Below are 18,136 nucleotides of genomic sequence, written 5' to 3' on the forward strand. Positions count from 1 at the left end.
TCCTGTGCCAACCAACGTGAGTCAGTTACGTTCTTTCTTAGGATTTGTCAATTACTATGCACGCTTTGTTCAGAATCTGCCAACAGTTCTCCACCCATTAAATACTCTACTACACAAGGGAATTAAGTGGGAGTGGTCACCGGAATGTGATGAGGCTTTCTGTAGGGCTAAAGAGCCTTTGTCCAGCCAAAGGGTTCTGACCCATTTTGACCCACAGCTTCCAGTTATACTTGCATGTGATGCCTCACCCTATGGTGTGGGAGCAGTGATTTCCCACCTGCTGCCAAACTATAAAGAAAAACCCATAGCCTTTGCTTCTCGGACTCAGCAAGGTAGAAGCAAGGTAGAGCAAAATTATGCTCAAATTGAACGTGAGGCGTTGGAGATCATATAAGGCATTTCAATTTGTATCTGTATGGCCGTCACTTCACTTTGCTCACTGATCACAACGCACTGACAACCATACTTAGTCCCAGCAAAGCGATTCCATTGATGGCTGCAGCAAGACTGCAGCGTTGGGCACTCTTACTAGCAGCACACAATTATACCATTAAGTACAGACGCGCTGCTGACCACTGTAATGCGGACGGCCTTTCACGCCTGCCTCTCCCTGTGCAACACAAAGAGAAACTAGGGACAGTTGATACTTTCCTCATCAACCACCTGGAGAGCCTACCTATTTGCTGTGCTGACATAAGAAAGGAGACAAGATCTGACCCCACTCTCTCACAGGTAATGAAGATAGCTTCTTCTGGATGTTTCCAAGCCACCTATGGCTCCAATAGTGGTCTTGCACCATATCTAGTCTGGAAGGACGAGCTTACTATACTTCAAGGCTGTTTGATGTGGGGCAACCGTTTAATAGTTCCCCCCAGCCGTGGTCTAAAGGTTAGAGAACCGGACCGGAGGGTTGCCGGTTCGATTCCCAGGCCCAACATCCACGGCTGTGTGCCCTTGAGCAAGGCACTTAACCCTAATGCTCCCCGGGCGCAGAGGAATGCTGCCCACTGCTCCCGCGTCTGTTGTGTGTTCACTACTGGTGTGTTGGATGGGTTAAATGCAGAGACACTGCTTGCTGTTCACAGTGTGTGTGTGCAATCACAGAGACTTAACTTAACTTAACACTAGAAGTGCCGCGCCGGTTTGACCTACTTATACCTAGAAGTGCCGAGTGCCGGTCAAGTTCAGGCAACTTTTTCATAGTATTTGTTTTTTAACATTTAATCTTGTACCTTGGAGAATTAGTTTATTATACGAGATGTCACACACGTTGCGAGTTAGACTGCGGTTGGTCTGTAAATGCGTAGCCCGACTGTATCAACATTCAGTTGTCGACTGACAATGATCACGTCATTGCCCCTAGTGATTAATTTATTGTAAGGGCACGGTCCAGGTAGTGCAAGTATCAGAGACAATTGTGTTTGTAAATTAACTACTGTAGGGAGCGATTACAGATTTGAACATTCTAATTGTCGGGCGACATGTCGGGTGACGGAGTAAGCTATAAACTGGACTATGCTTACTCAATAGAACAACCTATCGGAATGACAAGACAGGCAATAATTGGTTGAGAATTACAATGCGTGTAAATCAAAACTTGTGGAAGTTTAGAGTGTGAGACTGTTTTGGGTGGCGCTGGAGGAGTAGACTAAAGCGTTTCAGTTCCAAACTCGTCTGTCTCCGTGAAATTATCGCTTATACCACATAATAAGCCCAGCCGAGCATATCAAGCCTTACACTTGCATTTTAATAAATTAATTATCTACCACAACTAACAGATCATTCTATGCCATGATAGAAGCAAACACTACGACTTTTCAAGGCACTCAGTGGGCTATGAGAAGCCTAACACCTAGCCTGCCAAGTAACCTACGAGTAACACCTCCCAACCCCCTCCCAATAAAGTGCCATAGTCTATTGTTAGTCTCCCGCACTAGAATGATTTGGCCAAAAGTAGTTTATACCACGAGTAGCCTACCACCGTCTATCATGTGTCTCAGCTAAATCTAATTCCACACATGTAATAGAAAATGTAGGCACCGCTTGAAAATGAATAAATGTGCATGGATGTTGTTTTTACAAAATATGTATGTCGCAATGGATTTTCGTAAACAAAGCTGTGTCAGGTGTGTAGGCTTTTAGAGTAAATAACGTAGCATAAGATGGCCGAATTTTTACCATTTATTGAAACTAAATTACAGCACGAAAAAAAGCCCTTCTTTTGGTAAATCGACAGCTGTGTAGTTTATTTACAGTAAATACTTAAGAAAGAATTAAATATGGGCTACATTACACACGATAGATACACGAGATAGTGTATACAGTGAAATGCACTAAGTACATAAAGAGATACTAAGTACTTTTCGAGCTATGTGTGTCCTGTGTGTCGGGATGCTGTAACCACTATTACACAGCCTGTCCAAGTAGGGAATGTTGTACCTCGATGTTTTGTGTTCTCAATTCAAGTGGAGAGATATTCGACCGACAGCCTAGAACAATAGCCTAGGTGTGATCCCAAGCCCCTCCCAACGACCGCGTCATGAATCACTTGGTCAACCAACTCAGAAGTTCCCTTCAACGTAGACCAAAAGATTGTTTGCTAGTTCCAACGAGGTGAAGAAATTTTCGGCCTACTGCCGGTCTACTGTCATCTTTCCCTAGACAGAGAATTGCGTTCAACATGTATTTTGTTTCAACGTCATCGGCCACCCAGAATTTAATAGCAAATTAGTTTAATGGCCATGTTCTGTGTGAAACGACACAGTAACAACTTGATAGAGAACAGTTGTTCAACTACAGTTATGTTCTCACTAGGTGTGTAAGAACCAATACTTTATCGAAAATCTAATTTATCTGTCACAAGATGGGCAGCCCTTGCATTCTTGTCATCAAAGCGCAGATAGCGCATGATATCGTGGAATCTCGATAATGGGATTTCCGTCTCTGAAATGGGATTTCCCACGTTAGCAGACCAGTAGTCGTCCGAGTTTATGATTTTACCACCCGTAATACCTCCCAAATAAAGGAGACCTGCAGTTTGAACTTATTTTCGATCATCATTTCGATCAGTTTCTGCTTCAGAGTATTTCTGAATCTTTCACCACATTTCTGTGTCAGTCAAACACACTAAACTGCCCAATGGACTTGTAATATTGTCCTTGGCATAACATGTGGGCCCTGGGGTTTCTCTCATGATATTGCACTCTCGCGCCAGCAGTTTGTTCAACCCATACTGTGCCGTCTCTTGCGTAGGGTGTTATTATGTTGAATGAATTAGCATTCGCAAAATTCCTGCTCACTATCTAGGTCATATAATAATTAGTTACGCCCCTGTACGTGAAACAAAAATGCGTTTATTATACGTTTATCCGCTTTACAAATCATTTGCATTTTAATACTGTAAATTATTTTTGCAGCTCTAAAATAATGTAATGTCATGACATGAGTTATTAAATTGTCGTCATTTTTGCACATTATGTAATATTAATTTATGACTCTTATAACTTAACTCTCTCTATATATAAAAGGGTTTTATATATATTAATATATATATATATATATACATAAAGACAGAAAACTAGTACGAGCGAACCCTTGCGCCATCTGCTGCGAGAAAAGGGAATCGCAGCCTTGAAAGGCAGGAAACAACATGGCCGCACGCGAGGCTGATAGCAGGTTCACAGAATTAGAAGCAAAATAGCTTTAAATTAGCTTGTACCGGGGTGATTTTGAAAATTTAAGGATACTGGGTGATAAAATGCACAAATCTAGGAAAAGTCATGGAAGGACGGTCCTGAAATTTGACTGAGTGCAAAGATTTAATTTTTTTTTGGGTCACTGCGGTCAAATGACCGGCGCTCGGCGCTTCTAGGTATAAGTGGGTCAAACCAGCACGGCGCTTCTAGTAAGACGTCACAGCGGTCAAATGACCGGCGCTCGGCGCTTCTAGTGTTAAAAGGTCTTGGAGGAGCCGCACTCAGGTCACCACGGTGTGGTCAAGATGAAAGCTGTTGCAAGGAGCTGTGTGTGGTGGCCGGGTCTTGATGCCCAAGTTGAGGAGAAAAGTAAGACCAGTGTTTCTTGTCAGCGCTCACAGAAATGCCCTAACCCCACTCCTCTGCACACTTGGCCTTGGCCCGCAGCACCATGGCAGCGAATTCATATTGATTTCGCTGGCCCTTTTGAGGGGCGCATGTTTTTTGTAGTGGTTGATGCCCACTCCAAATGGCCAGAAGTCATTTTGATGGAATCAGCAACTTCTTCTAAAACCACTGAAATCCTCAGAGGTCTCTTCCATCACTATGGACTGCCTGAGGTTCTTGTAAGTGACAATGGGCCTCAGTGTGCGTCAGAAGAGTTTGCCAGCTTCCTAAGAACCACTGGCATTAAGCATATGCGCTCAGCTCCTTTTCACTCAGCGATGAATGGTCTGGCAAAATGCTTTGTACAGACTTTTAAACATTCCCTGAAGTCTTCCAGGGGAACTTCATCTGTCCAACGGCAACAAGATGCCTTCCCACTATAGTAGAGGAACACTCCCCATGCAACAACTAAGGAAACACCTGCCATGCTGTTCCTGCTCCTCAGGCTTCACTCTCAACTGGATCTCTTAAAGCCGAGTGTGGCGGCGGTGGTGAACCAGTCACAAAATGCCCAATGGAACTGCAGAGCCGCATGCTCTAAAGTCAGGACCTTCAGCGTGGGCGATCCAGTACTTGTTTGGAGCCACCAGAAGGGGGAGGAGAAGTGGATGGCTGGAACTGTTACCTCACAAGATGGACCAGTGTCCTACAAGGTCAACGTTGGATTGACACAGCAGTGGAATCGGCATGCAGACCAGATGATGGCCTCTCACCCCAACATTGTCCAGTCTGCAGTGGACATACAACCCATCACAGACAGACTGCCAGCTACACCAGACATAGGAGAAAAGCCAGAGTTATCCACTCCAGCCAGTGGAAAAATAACATCACCTCCAGGTCAGTCAGACATCACACATACCAACACCCCAGCAACACCCCAACAGGCTTTAAGAAGATATCCCTGACGGGACTGCAAACCACCAGATAGGCTGACTCTTTAAACTGCTGGTGAATGACGTTAATAACAGTGAATTAATCATTGTTGTCTGAGGAAAAGGGCAGAATAATCCCATGACACACTTAAGGTGATGGGGCAGTCTACCCCCAGCCTTAGTTTAGTTCATCTTTTGTTTGTCTTTATTTAAAAGAAAAAAAAAAAAATAAATATATATATATATATATATATATATACATGTTATTTCAAGATTGGAACTTACTGAAACTATTTGTTATTGGTTGTTTGTTGAAGAGATAAGTGGTTTACGTGTTTTCAGTCTTACAGTGTCGTGCGCTGATTACAGTATTTGAAATGGCTGGAAACTGAATAAGAGGGGAGAGTTGTGATGAATTGGTACTGTTTAATACACCGCACCTGTAGGGGGTGCCATTTGATCTTTGGTAGCAGTGAATAGGAATTCATGTGTTGAATAAAACAATGCTCAGTCTTGGAAATGTGTCTGTCACCTGGTCACCCATGTCTGTGTACAGATAAGCATATAGATGTAAACTATTGCACTAGTTACTTACTGTAGTCGTAACAGTAAGTACCCCAGATGCCAATCTGTCCCTTAGGTTTAACTACACACATGGATTATAATTGGTGTTATCAATCCAAAATACCAGCAAAATACAACATGCATATAACTCCGCTATGCTGTGTGCATAGCTGGTTAGCTTGCTACCTTCACTAATAATCACAACCATACAGAAGATTTGTGTTCTTTGCATTACATCAGTATGTTATTCCTTTATATTCTATTGATATTACTTGTCGATTTTTCTTCAGCATATTAAGACAATTATCACAATTAGTTTTATGAATTTATGTTATTGTTGTATTGAAAATAACTATGATTAATATATAATTACTGGTCAGCCTGTCCTGCACCACTGGCAGCCATGATGATTTCTGAGCAGGCTAACTAAATGATGACAGATAACCTGAACCAAGTCATGTGACCTACATACAACACTTTTAATAAATGATAACTTGATTGGGTGAAAACACTCAATTATGCCCCCTACAGGTTGCTAAAGATGTAGTGTCTCCTGGTGCACGTTGCCTGTTTTAGGGCTAAAATAAATATACACTGCACTAACACTTCATGTAACACTCCAGAATGTAGTGCATATTTATTCAGACTTTTGTACAATGAACAAAAAGAGCAATATGAGACACTGCGTGAAAAGAGGTGTACCCGGACTGGAATACTCCTGTATATTCCCGGATACTCCACAGATAATCGGCTGTACCCGGCAGTTTGCTCTACTCTAGAGTATAACAGTTGATGGAGACTGTGATAAGTGAGCATAAGTTTTACATACACTTCTTATGGGTTATCCCATCTGAAACCAGACAGGTTGTAAAGCAGGTGTGTGACAGTCAGTTTTACTTTACATATGGATAAATATTAAAATATCTGGACAGAGCAGACGCAGCCATTGTAGCCTTCACTCCAGTCTGCTGCTGTACGCGCGTTGCATTTAACCGTTAAAGTGATGGCTAAAGCTACTTGTTGGTTGGTAGAAAAGAACTCAGAATTATGAAAAATAAAGTCAGAATTGCGAGTAAAAAAGTCAGAACTGTGGGAAATAAAGTGGTAATGAAGCATACGTCTTTTAATGTGACTGAAACAGGCTTCCCTAGAAACAGGCTTCCCGGCAGTTGCATGCTCTTTTATGGGGATTGGCAGGCCGTTTACCTATGCTAATTAGGAACAACTGGCAAGTGCTCTCAACTTACGAAAACAATGGGATTCATCACCATAAGCACAAAGGTGCAAACAGTTCTGCAGTTTAAGAACAAGGCATGAATCTGACGTACACTTATTCTTAGGACCTTTCTCAAGAACAAATTTAAGAAAAAACATAGGAAGATATTGGTGAATGAGGCCCAGTGTGTGTAAGCACATTGTTAATCTAGTGGAGGCGTGTGGTTTATTTCAAACAGTGAGCTAAACTGTGTCATATAAACATGCATTAAAGCAGTTGATGAGGATATCCAAAATGTAATATTTAGACATAGATCATGTTCTAAAATAGCTTAGCAGTGCCAGATTTAGTACCGTATATGAATGTGAACCAATACCATTCTGACCATAATTCCCTTAGACTTTTACTTTTTGTTCACAAGATCATGGTAATGTTTAATGTGTTCAGTATAGTACAAAAAGACTAAAACTGGGTCACTTTGCCCATCAGTGATAAAGCAACCAAACACATGCAAAGGTCCTATCGGACCAGAGCAACTTTACTTGAACTTGTTGAACTCATCTGGTTCAATTTTACCTGTGTGAGTATGTGGCACATATCCACTGCTAACCGAGAATGATGTGGCAATATGTGTGACCTGCATGGTCCATACACTCTGGGAACAATGTTAAGGAGTCCTCAGTCCAAAATCAAATACACACTGACACCCTTTCCAACATCAATCCAAATTCACATACACACTGACACCCTGTCCAACCTCAGTTCAAATTCATATATATATATCGTCAGGTTACATACACTGCCAGGTGGATTCAGTAGATTATGCCCAACCTTGAAGTTCCATGTTTGGGATTTGAAATCACAACCCAGTGGATTCTTGGCCTCTTTTCCTACTGCTGCGACATTAAGACCAGCTTTTACACTGCTGCAGAGAAGAGCATAAATGTGGTGGTTTTTCTCTCTGGGTTTCACCAAAAACAAAAAACAAATAAAAAACAATTGCCCCGCATCTACACAAGAAATTCCTAGTGTTTTCTGTATATTCACTGTACTCAAAGTACCTTACATTGACAAAATACACTTATACCAAAAATTCACTCCCTAAACTCACTAATTAATCATCAGAAAGAACCTGGAAAATCTTGAATATGTATTGGTCTTTTGACTGGGCTTGAATCTCTATCCCCATAATATACAGAAACTTCATTCTTGATGTCATTTTGGAGAAAATCAAGAGATGGTAGTCTAACTGGAGTGGGACTGGGCACTAGTCCTGTTATGTCCTGTTGTGTTCTGCCCTGTGTACTAAAACTACCATGGTGTGATGTATATTTCCCTCCCAGACAAAGTGACAGTGGTTTTATTGTGTGCTCTATGATTTTTGATGGAACAGCATTTTTCAACTAATGATAGATCTCTGCACACAGATCCATATGTTCTACATCCTACATGCATATTTTATGCACTTTTTTCGGTGTTTTTTCGGTTCCATGGACTCTGTACTGTGTCAGCTCACAAAGTAAGGATATGAACATTGCAGTGGCCTGTAAAGAAACCTGCCCCACTCCCTATTGCACAACTTCACATCCATTTGAATTCAGAAAGTGGCACTGCTGAGAGTAATAAGTTTGTGGAGCACTGGTGTGGAATGTAAAATCACTAGCTTTATGTCAGATAATTGTCAAGAGTCTGCCATCAGACTGTGAGTTAGTCAAACACAGGCCTGTGTGAAATTAACCTCTTTGAATAAAGACAACGTTTCATTCTCCCCTTGTATATGTGACTTTTGGCTACATTGGTAATATTTGTACCAGTTCTTTTGTAGTAGTGGTGTAATTAGTGTGTGTCCATCTATACTCTCATGGCATGTGTGCACATCTGTTTTTGTGTGTGTGTGTGTGTGTGTGTGTGTGTCAGTGGTGGTTGGTGAGCTGGAGACAGAAGAGGAACAAACCTCCCGTCCTCTCCCCTCCCTCATCATTGATTTCAACCTGTTCCCATCCGCGTTGATCAGCAATAAAACTAACGATTTGTGGGATAATTAACATCAGTCACATAAATAGAGTAAATGATTATCAATGTCATTTTGTGATTGAGTTACTGTTTTATGCAAACTAGTTGAGGCCTGAGTGCTAAACTTTATTGTGCATTGCACTCAACGCTGATGCATTATACAGATAAAAGATACTGTTTTTCTGCCTGGGCCCTAGTTTATTCTTGGAATTTGAGATTGATTTCAATAACTTTGCCACTTTCTGTTTTTTAAATTTGAATTTCATAACACAACAAAGCTACAATGTAAAACACATTGAGGGATTAGTTTTCCAATACGTATTCAGATATTTGCCATCCTTGTTAAACAATTTCACTCTGTAGCTTTCGCTATAGCACACAAGCTTCAGACAATCCAAGGTGTTTCACGAGCATTTAAATTGCAGAATCTTGCAAATCAGACGAGCGCATTCGACATTAATATTCCTTGACGTCGGGCAGAGAGAGGAAAGTACACAAATCCACAAATTACAAGAATGAGTGGGTATGACAAATGCAACACAGTTCAGTAAAGAGAAATAATACTATCACAAAATGACATTGGTAATCATTTACTCCATTTATGCAATTGGTGTCAGTCATTCTGCGAATCGTTAGTTTAATTGTTAATGCACGCAAATTACCAGGAACAGGTTGAAACTGATGATAGATTTGAAGGGGAGGTTTGTTCCTGGTTTGTTTCCAGCTCACCACCTGTCACTAGTGTGTGTGGGTGTGTGTGTGTGTGATGAACATCAAGCCAGACCAGTTTGAGTTGGTTTGCCCTGGTCTTGAATTTTGGACACTTACATCACCAGGTCACAGACTGGCCCATGAGCGTTTGGGTTTCCACTCCAAGGTCACCTAGGTCAAGTTCACCGGTGTCTGCCTCTCCGTTTCCTCCATAATACTCTTTTTTCCATCTTTGTTCATCCTTCTCTTCTTTCCCTCTGACAGGCCTCCGAGTCCTCAGCTGTGACATGACCGTAACCCGCTCTAGTTTGCTCAAGGCTTAAAGAGGTGTGTGCAGGCTGAGATTGCTGGAGAACTGGGTTGAGACACACTGCTCTAGGATCAGTCTACATCCTAGACTCAGATAGTTGTTACCTGGTTGAATTATTAAGGCATGTGACAGTGGTGTTAAACCCTGAAACTGTCATTCATGATGCCAAAGGTTCAGGGAGTAAGTAAGCTGTGTTTTACAAACTTCCTCTTGCAACTGAGGAATTTGGGACTGAAGACATAACTCAGAATCACGTTTTCTTCAGTTTTCTCTCCTCTGATTTATGATTTGCATACAGACTGTCTGAGTGCTGAAAATAATGATTAAACAAGCTGTTATGTGGTACTCATAACAAATATACATTACAGGCCTCTGAAGCTGGACATGGACTGCTCCCACATGCATTAGGTCAGGAATGAGTTGACAACTGCAGGGCCCTAGTCTGGGTAGGATCATTCATCTGCCCTAGATGTCCTACAGCCTGTGAAGTATGTGCCCTTGTCACCAGCTGATGCCTTACCCTCTGCAGCCTGTAGGTCCTCTGAGGAGGACATGAAGTGGGAGTGAGGTCCTTCTCCTGAGACTGGTGAATGTCGTTCTCTGTGATGAAAGAAAAAATGGTGATCTGAGATGGTGTGATGGTCTTGGGTCTCTCTGGGGTACCTCCAGCCTGGGGCATGCCTGTAAGGGCTCCAGCTACGGTATTCTTGGACCCAGGGTGATATGAGAATTAAAATTAAATCAGGTGGAGAACAAAGTTCACTTGGTTTGCTGTGGATTTATATGGATCTTACCAACTAAATCATGGATGAATTTTCATTTATATCTTAAATCTGATGTATATTTATATCTCAAAAGGGCTTAAAAGAAATGGGAGGAGCAAATACCCCTTGGAAGCCAGAGATTCCTGAGGTTTGAACAGGAGGGGGGTGATCTGATTGGACACTGCTCCCACTGGTGACCCTCCTCACTACAGTATAAGCATTAAGGATGGGTATCATTAGAATTTTATCAATACTGATATCCATTCTGCTTATCAATACTGTTATTGATACTACTCTCCATAATTTGGTGCAAAAAATAAAGACATGACATGAAAAGATGTGAAAATATTCAACAATTATTTTATTATTACTTTTTTTGCAGAAATAAGAAGCTAAATTCTTTCCTGAGTTTCCTGCATATATAATGAGGGAGGAGCAATTGCTACAAATATCTGGTCAACAAATGTGGTGATGTGCCTTAATGCTGCTTCACTGCCAGAAGCTAAAGTTAAACAATATTGCAACTTACTGATGAGGATGTGGCAGCTGCTTGACTAACATTGTCTATGGAATTATATAGAAACATAAATTAGAAGTGCTTAACTGATTCTAACTGTGTCCTGAGTTAATAACTACAGATTTACTTTTATAATGATAACGAGTGTTACCTTGACTTGACTAGGTCGAGACAGTCGCATTTTAGTTTGGCAAATTCCATCAGCATCGGAGTCTGGAGGCTGCACTGATGAAGTAGGTGCTTTGCTAAAGCAGTCAAACACGCTGCACTGCTTCGGATTTATAGAATGTTGTATTTGTAAGCATTTCATGAGGCTGCTGGTGTTACCCCCTTTACATGCAACTACCTTTTTATTTCTATTGCATTTAGCTGCATTTTCATTAAATTTAATGAAGTGAGCCCACACTTTTGTATAACAGAGTATTAGGGCCACATTGAGGAAAAAAGTCTGAGATTTCGAGACTAAGGTCGTAATATTACGAGAGTAGTCATAATTTTACAAGAAAAAAGTCATAGCATTACAGATTAATGATTAAATCTCTGTAATCGCACACACACACTGTGAACAGTGAGCTGTGAATTTGACCTCTGCATTCAACCCATCCATACCAACCAGTAGTGAGCACACACAACCACTAGGTGCAGGAGCAGAATAAATTATGGGAATAAAGTCATAATTTTAGGCTACATATTATTTCAGAGGAGAAATATCAGAAGAGCAGCCTGCCGCCTGCGTTAAAATGAGGAACGTGGAGCATCTTGTGAAAATATACTTTAGTATAGGTTTCACAAGTAACAAAATACTTAATCTTTTGACACATCAGCACCACATTGTCATAAGTATCAAAAAAATTCTGAGATTTCAAGAATAAGGTCCTAATATTATGACAATAAAGTTGTAATTTTACAAGAAAAAAGTCATATTATGTGGTGCTGATGTGCCAAAAGATTAAGTATTTTGTTATTTGTAGAACCTATACTAAAGTATAACTTCACAAGATGCTCCATGTTCCTCATTTTAACGCAGGTTGCAGGCTGCTCTGCTGATATTTCCCCTCTAAAATAACCCGAAGCCTAAAATTATGACTTTACTCTCATAATATTATTACTTTGTCTAGTAAAATTACGACTTTATTCTTGTAATATTGCAACTTTTTCTTGTAAAATTATGACATTATTCTCATAATATTTTGACTTTATTCTCGTGATATTACGACCTTATCCTCGAAATCTCGTTTTCCTCAATGTTGCCCTAATACTACGTTGTACTTTTGAACATTTTGCCCTGTCAGCCATGATTGAAGAGCACAGAATGAAGCTTGGCATTCAAAACGGTTAAGTGTGGGTGAAATTCTCAGCCTGGGCCAAATGAGACTGAGTCTAACATTGAGTCAGATGCAGTGTAAGTTTATTGTATAGTTCAAAAGGCATACAACAAACTGAGTCAGGTCCCGGGGAGTGACCTAAGTGGTGGAGTAAGATATATCACAAACCTGGAATATTTCACCTTCTCCATATATTATGACTGACCACAACACTCTGGCAGAGGCGCCGTTCTTTCCCCATATATTATGACTGACCACAACACTCTGGCAGAGGTGCCGACCTTATCTCACATGCTGTCCCCTAAAGGGCCACACAGGTCTCTTCTTTCTGAACAAAGAGAACTTGATGTTTCTTACAATACAAAGGATTGTATAGTTATAGCTGTTAATATAAACGATTACATTGATTCACCCCTATAATAATGAATACATTATTGTTACATTGTTTATCATGGTTACTACAGTGGATATCTTAAAGGAGAGTAATATTTCTCCAACATAAGGTTAGGGTTAGGGTGGGGTTAGGGTGAGGGGCATGCGGACGCTTGTGTTACATGGAGCAGAGCGTCCCTCCCACCCTTTCCTTTAATCAAATCTCGAGCTGTTTCTCAATACGGAGTACATCAAGTACGAACTCCCATTCTTGGGAGGCCGTGACTGATGACATTACACAAGTCCATGAGAACGCAAGTACAGAGAAGAATGCATATTGAGAAACGGCTTGGTGCTAGTAGTGAGCAGTTTGATTCATTTTAGTGAACTGATTCTTTTGAACAGTTCGAGAAACTGAACCGGGTTTTTTTCAAGTTTTCAAGATTTGATTCTTCTGAACTCCAAGTGCGTTTCCTCACAGACAACGCCTCATGAAGCTTTTGAGGCTTCTTCCTGATTGTGCCGAAAAAAGATTCAAAGTTTCAAAGCAGCTTCAGACAGCACAGTGAGATCTGGTGGTTTGCGGAAATTATGGCAGGCATGAACTGGAGCCTGCGGAGAGAGAATGCATAAATCCTCGTTGATTTTAGTTTTGATACGATGTGTACACTTAAAGCCTAAGAACGCTATGTCTGTTCATTTTGATTTTCTAGTAACCATTGGTCATTCATTAAAGTGTTTCCAGAAATGTATATGTTTCAATATGTCTCAATTTACTACAATATAACTATTCCCTCAAAAAATATTTTTTACCTATTAATGGAAAGCATGTTATGATGCCTGTGTTTCAGTTCAAGGGGCCTTGGTTTCAAAGTAAAGAATAAAAACCAGTAAAGTCAACAACAAATACTGTTATTTGTTTCAAAAGTCCTAATACCAAAGAAACATAGAATTTGCTGGTGGCCAACAGGTCGAAATGTTCACACACTTGCAATTGCCGCTTTCTACTTGTAATCCCACAGTGGCGGTTCTAGCTTGAATAGCACCCTGGGGGAACCGCTCTTCCATTTGTTTTGATTTGGCACTCGAGCATCAATACATTACCCATGCCCCAACACTGTCAACCAAGAGACAAGACTACACCAATTCACCTTGGTGGTGTGCAGACCAGTGGCGGCAGAACTAGTTTCAAAGTGGGGGGGGGGGGGGGGGGGGGGGGAACACGGGGCAAACCCAAACTTGGAGGGGGTCCGGGGGCATCCACCCCCGAAGAAAATTTGCTTAAACGTTATCACGTTACCTACCTTGCGATCTAGACACATAGATATATCTGCCTGCCCAAAACAACGAGAATAGATATTAGAAGCAAGCTGGGTTACCGCTGCAGTGGCTAACTTCTCTATCTGTCTTTTGGCATAATGTGCACAGTGTTGATTAACATAGATATTCCATGAGCCAAATGTCCTGCTTCCAGTGCCCCATGTGCAGACTGATTTTATATTATTCTTAATGATTTTGCACAAACTAGAAACAATGCAACAATATGTCTGTGAACCTATTCATAGTATTATGAATGAATTGTGGTTTATTTGGAAGCATTTCATAGTGTGACTGATTTTACTAATTGCATTAGTACTGTACAAAGTTAGAAGTGCGCTATTTGATAGATTCCCCCTACCTCAGACTTCCATGGGGAGACCTGAAGTCAACCGAACTCCGCCCTCCTCCCCATCTTGTACTTCTGAGTTGGAGACCTCAGGCAGTAGCCTACCTAGCTCACAAACTGGAAGCAGGGCACCCACTCTGACAAGGTTACTTGATCCACACCGTGACATGATACCACGGACGTGACGTGCAAATGAGCAACAGAATACCGATCGTGCAAATGCCATCATTCCGATTTTTTGTGTGTGTGTGGACGCCCCATACCTCCCCCAGCAAGATGCCGCTCTGGGTGACTGCCCATGTCGCCCATGCCTAAATCCGCCCTTGTATCTCAGTATCTCTCGGTTCACTACTACTAGCTATTTCTTTTCATTGTTTTCCATTGAGCATTACATGATGGGTTGCACCAGCATATCATAGCTCTCATCCATGCTGCAAAATAATAATCTAAAATAAGAGAATGTAGGTGCCATCCCCCCTTTTCTTTGGATAATTGCAAAGTTTTGAGACGAACCCTAGGTCTTTTACCTTGCCATATGTACCTTGATAACTTAATGTTGTGGGGCCTAGCTGAATACTTTGACCGTCACCAGACCTCTTTGGCCTCTTAGTGAGGTGTAGTGGTAAAATATGATCACAGGTATATATTTTGTTAAGTGAATGGAATGTGTGGACATACTTTTCATCTTGTGTTACACTTCTCTCACTCAAACACTGGTTTATCAACCAAGCTCTCACACACCTGCCCCACAGTTTTAGAGAGCTCTCATTATCTATGGGCATCAAGGCCGAAGGCCCTTGGCTGCATGGGTATATCTGTGTGTGTGTGTGAGACCTTGTTGTCAGTCTTCCACCATCAAGACTCCGTCTGGGTGCCTCTCTGATGACCTCCTCTCTGCTTTTGCTGTATACTCTACCTTTTGTTCAATAAAGACAAAAGAGCTACCTTAAGTCATCGTCGTGCCTGTTTATTATTTTCAACACTTTTAAAACATTGATGCCCAACAATGTACTTGATACACCTATTGTAAGTCGCTTTGGCTAAAAGTGTCTGTTAAATACTGTTGGATTTTCTTGTGATTTTACAAGTAAACGAACCGGACCAAAAGCACGCTTGGAGAAAAGCTTTATTTGGAATCTGGCAGCACGTCAATTTACAATTTACAATTTAGTCATTTGGCAGACGCTTTTTACCAAAGCGACTTACAATTGGTGCATCAGTCGGATTTCTAATACCTTCAACAGAGATCATAATAAGACTGAGCGTCAAATTGCCCTTTCGCATTGCGCCCCTGGAATACTTTTACAAACAGAAATACAAGACAAAGGTTTTTTTTTTTTTTTTTTTTTTTCCCCTGTAGGGAAGGGAGGTTAGGCATTGGGGGACAGGTGTGTTCTAAAGAGGTGGGTTTTCAGTTTCCTGCGGAAGATGTTAAGAGACTCCGCAGTCTTGACTGCATGGGGGAGGTCGTTCCACCACCTCGGGGCAATGGCAGAGAAGAGGCGTGGTCGGGAGGAGCGGCTGCCGGGTTCCCGGAGTGAGGGGACCATCAGTTGTCCGGAGGATGTGGAGCGGAGGGTCCTAGTTGGGGTGTAAGGTGTTATAAGAGACTGAAGGTATGCTGGGGCAGAGCCTCTTGTGGCCAGGTAGGCCAGCACCAGTGTCTTGAACTGGATGCGGGCTGCTACCGGAAGCCAGTGGAGCGCAGTAAGCAGTGGAGTGACATGAGAGTGCTTAGGGAGGTTGAATACCAAGCGTGCAGCAGCGTTCTGCATGAGCTGGAGCGGCCTGATGGCGCAGGCCGGCAAGCCAGCCAGTAGAACGTTGCAGTAGTCCAGGCGGGAGATGACAAGCGCTTGGACCAGGAGCTGGGTTGCCTGTTGCGTGAGGAAAGGGCGGATTCTCCTGATGTTGTATAGGGTGAATCTGCAGGATCGTGTGACTGCTGCGATGTGCCCGGAGTATGTCAGCTGGTTGTCGAGGGTTACGCCAAGGTTTTTGGCTGCTGAGGTGGGAAACACCGCAGATCCCTCGATGGTGATTGCAGTGTCGATCGCTGGGGAGTTCTTAGCAGGAAAAAACAGGAGCTCCGTTTTCTCCGGGTTAAGTTTGAGATGGTTAGCAGACATCCAGGAGGCAATGTCAGCTAGGCAGGCTGCGATGCGAGGCTGAACCTGGGAGTCAGAGGGGGGGAAGGAGAAGAACAGCTTGCGCCGAAGCTTAACTCTGAGAACTGTTACCGTGATCTGCCTTTTATACCATGAAGCAAACAGACAATAGGTGTACAATGTTGCTTGATGCAAATCAGAATCTAGGTGCTAATGCTAAAGTCCCCTTTTGTCTGTGATGGCTGCCATTTGCCCATTACCGGTTGTATTTTGCCTTAATCAATTGCTCTTGGCTCCAACTGTAACGTGGCGCCAGAGGTGTGAAGCTTTCTTTGTATCTATGGTAATATGACCATCAGGTTAAACAGTTCTCTCATCCTGAACCATGTCTTTTCAGATGTCACTATAATCTTACAATACCAAAATGTAAATTGTAAATAACATTTTGTCCCATTCATTGTATTGGTTTTGGTTAATCTCTATTAGTAGGGTCTGAGAGAGATATAACAGTCTGGGCAATATATTGATTTTAATGGATTCAGTCTTTGAACTGAGTCTAAAGAAAAGAATTAGGTTCCATCTTGCTACATCTTCCTTCATTTTTTATGTTTAGGCAAATAGATACATTCTAATAGTTTGCCAGCTCTTTTCGCATGTTGATGCCCAAATATTTGAAAGACTCGGTTTGCCATGCCAAGGGGTATCTACTTTCAGTTTCTCCTGGTGGGCTATAATTATATGAAAGTAATTGGGTTTTATCTGTAACGCCCTCAACCCTCGGGTAGTCAAAGGTTGGGCCCTGAGTCCGTATCTCTTTAACAAATCCTTTAGCTTGACTTCCAAGAAGGACCACCTTTAGTGTTTATAACCAATCTTCTTTACTTGTCCCATAAAGTACACAACATTCACAAATAAGATGACATCAAACCCTTTTTTTTTCAGAAACCCCAACTCAAATTTGCTTCCCAACTTATTTTTTTTTTCTTAGGAACTGGTGAATTTAACAACCGCAAAACCTCAACTGCACCGTTTGCCCTGTAGTGCTAAATAAAATGCCCATGTTACAGTGTTATCACTTATACACAGATAATCCACTCCTCAACCTTCTCCAAAAAACAAAAACAAAATACAATGTACCCCTTATGACATAATGTGCAGCTCCCTGTCCTGTTGCAGTTACACTTAACCAGTGATGGTGAGCATAGAAGAAAAACAAGGGGAAAACAACAAACGAAACAAACAATTCACTCCATCCATGCAGTACACACTAACCCTTTTGCTTAACTATAATTCTATGCCGGCAAATGATCTAATCTACATTTAAATCAAAAAGAACTGTTGCAGGCCTGTTGGACGTTGGCGCGCTTGGTGGAAATGTCCTTTCAATTTAATGGGCCCGGGGGGGGGGGAAACACAACCAGTTACCTCCGTCTTGTCGATACTTGCAAGTTAGTCTCTTAGATACTTCCGACGTAGTCTCTTCCCCAAACACACACTGTGCGGGGTCAGTTGTTGGCTTTCCGTAACACACAAAACTGTCGCAGTCCCCAGCTTGT

Source organism: Chanos chanos, chromosome 2 (genome assembly GCF_902362185.1).
Source record: "Chanos chanos chromosome 2, fChaCha1.1, whole genome shotgun sequence".
Taxonomy (NCBI): Eukaryota; Metazoa; Chordata; class Actinopteri; order Gonorynchiformes; family Chanidae; genus Chanos; species Chanos chanos.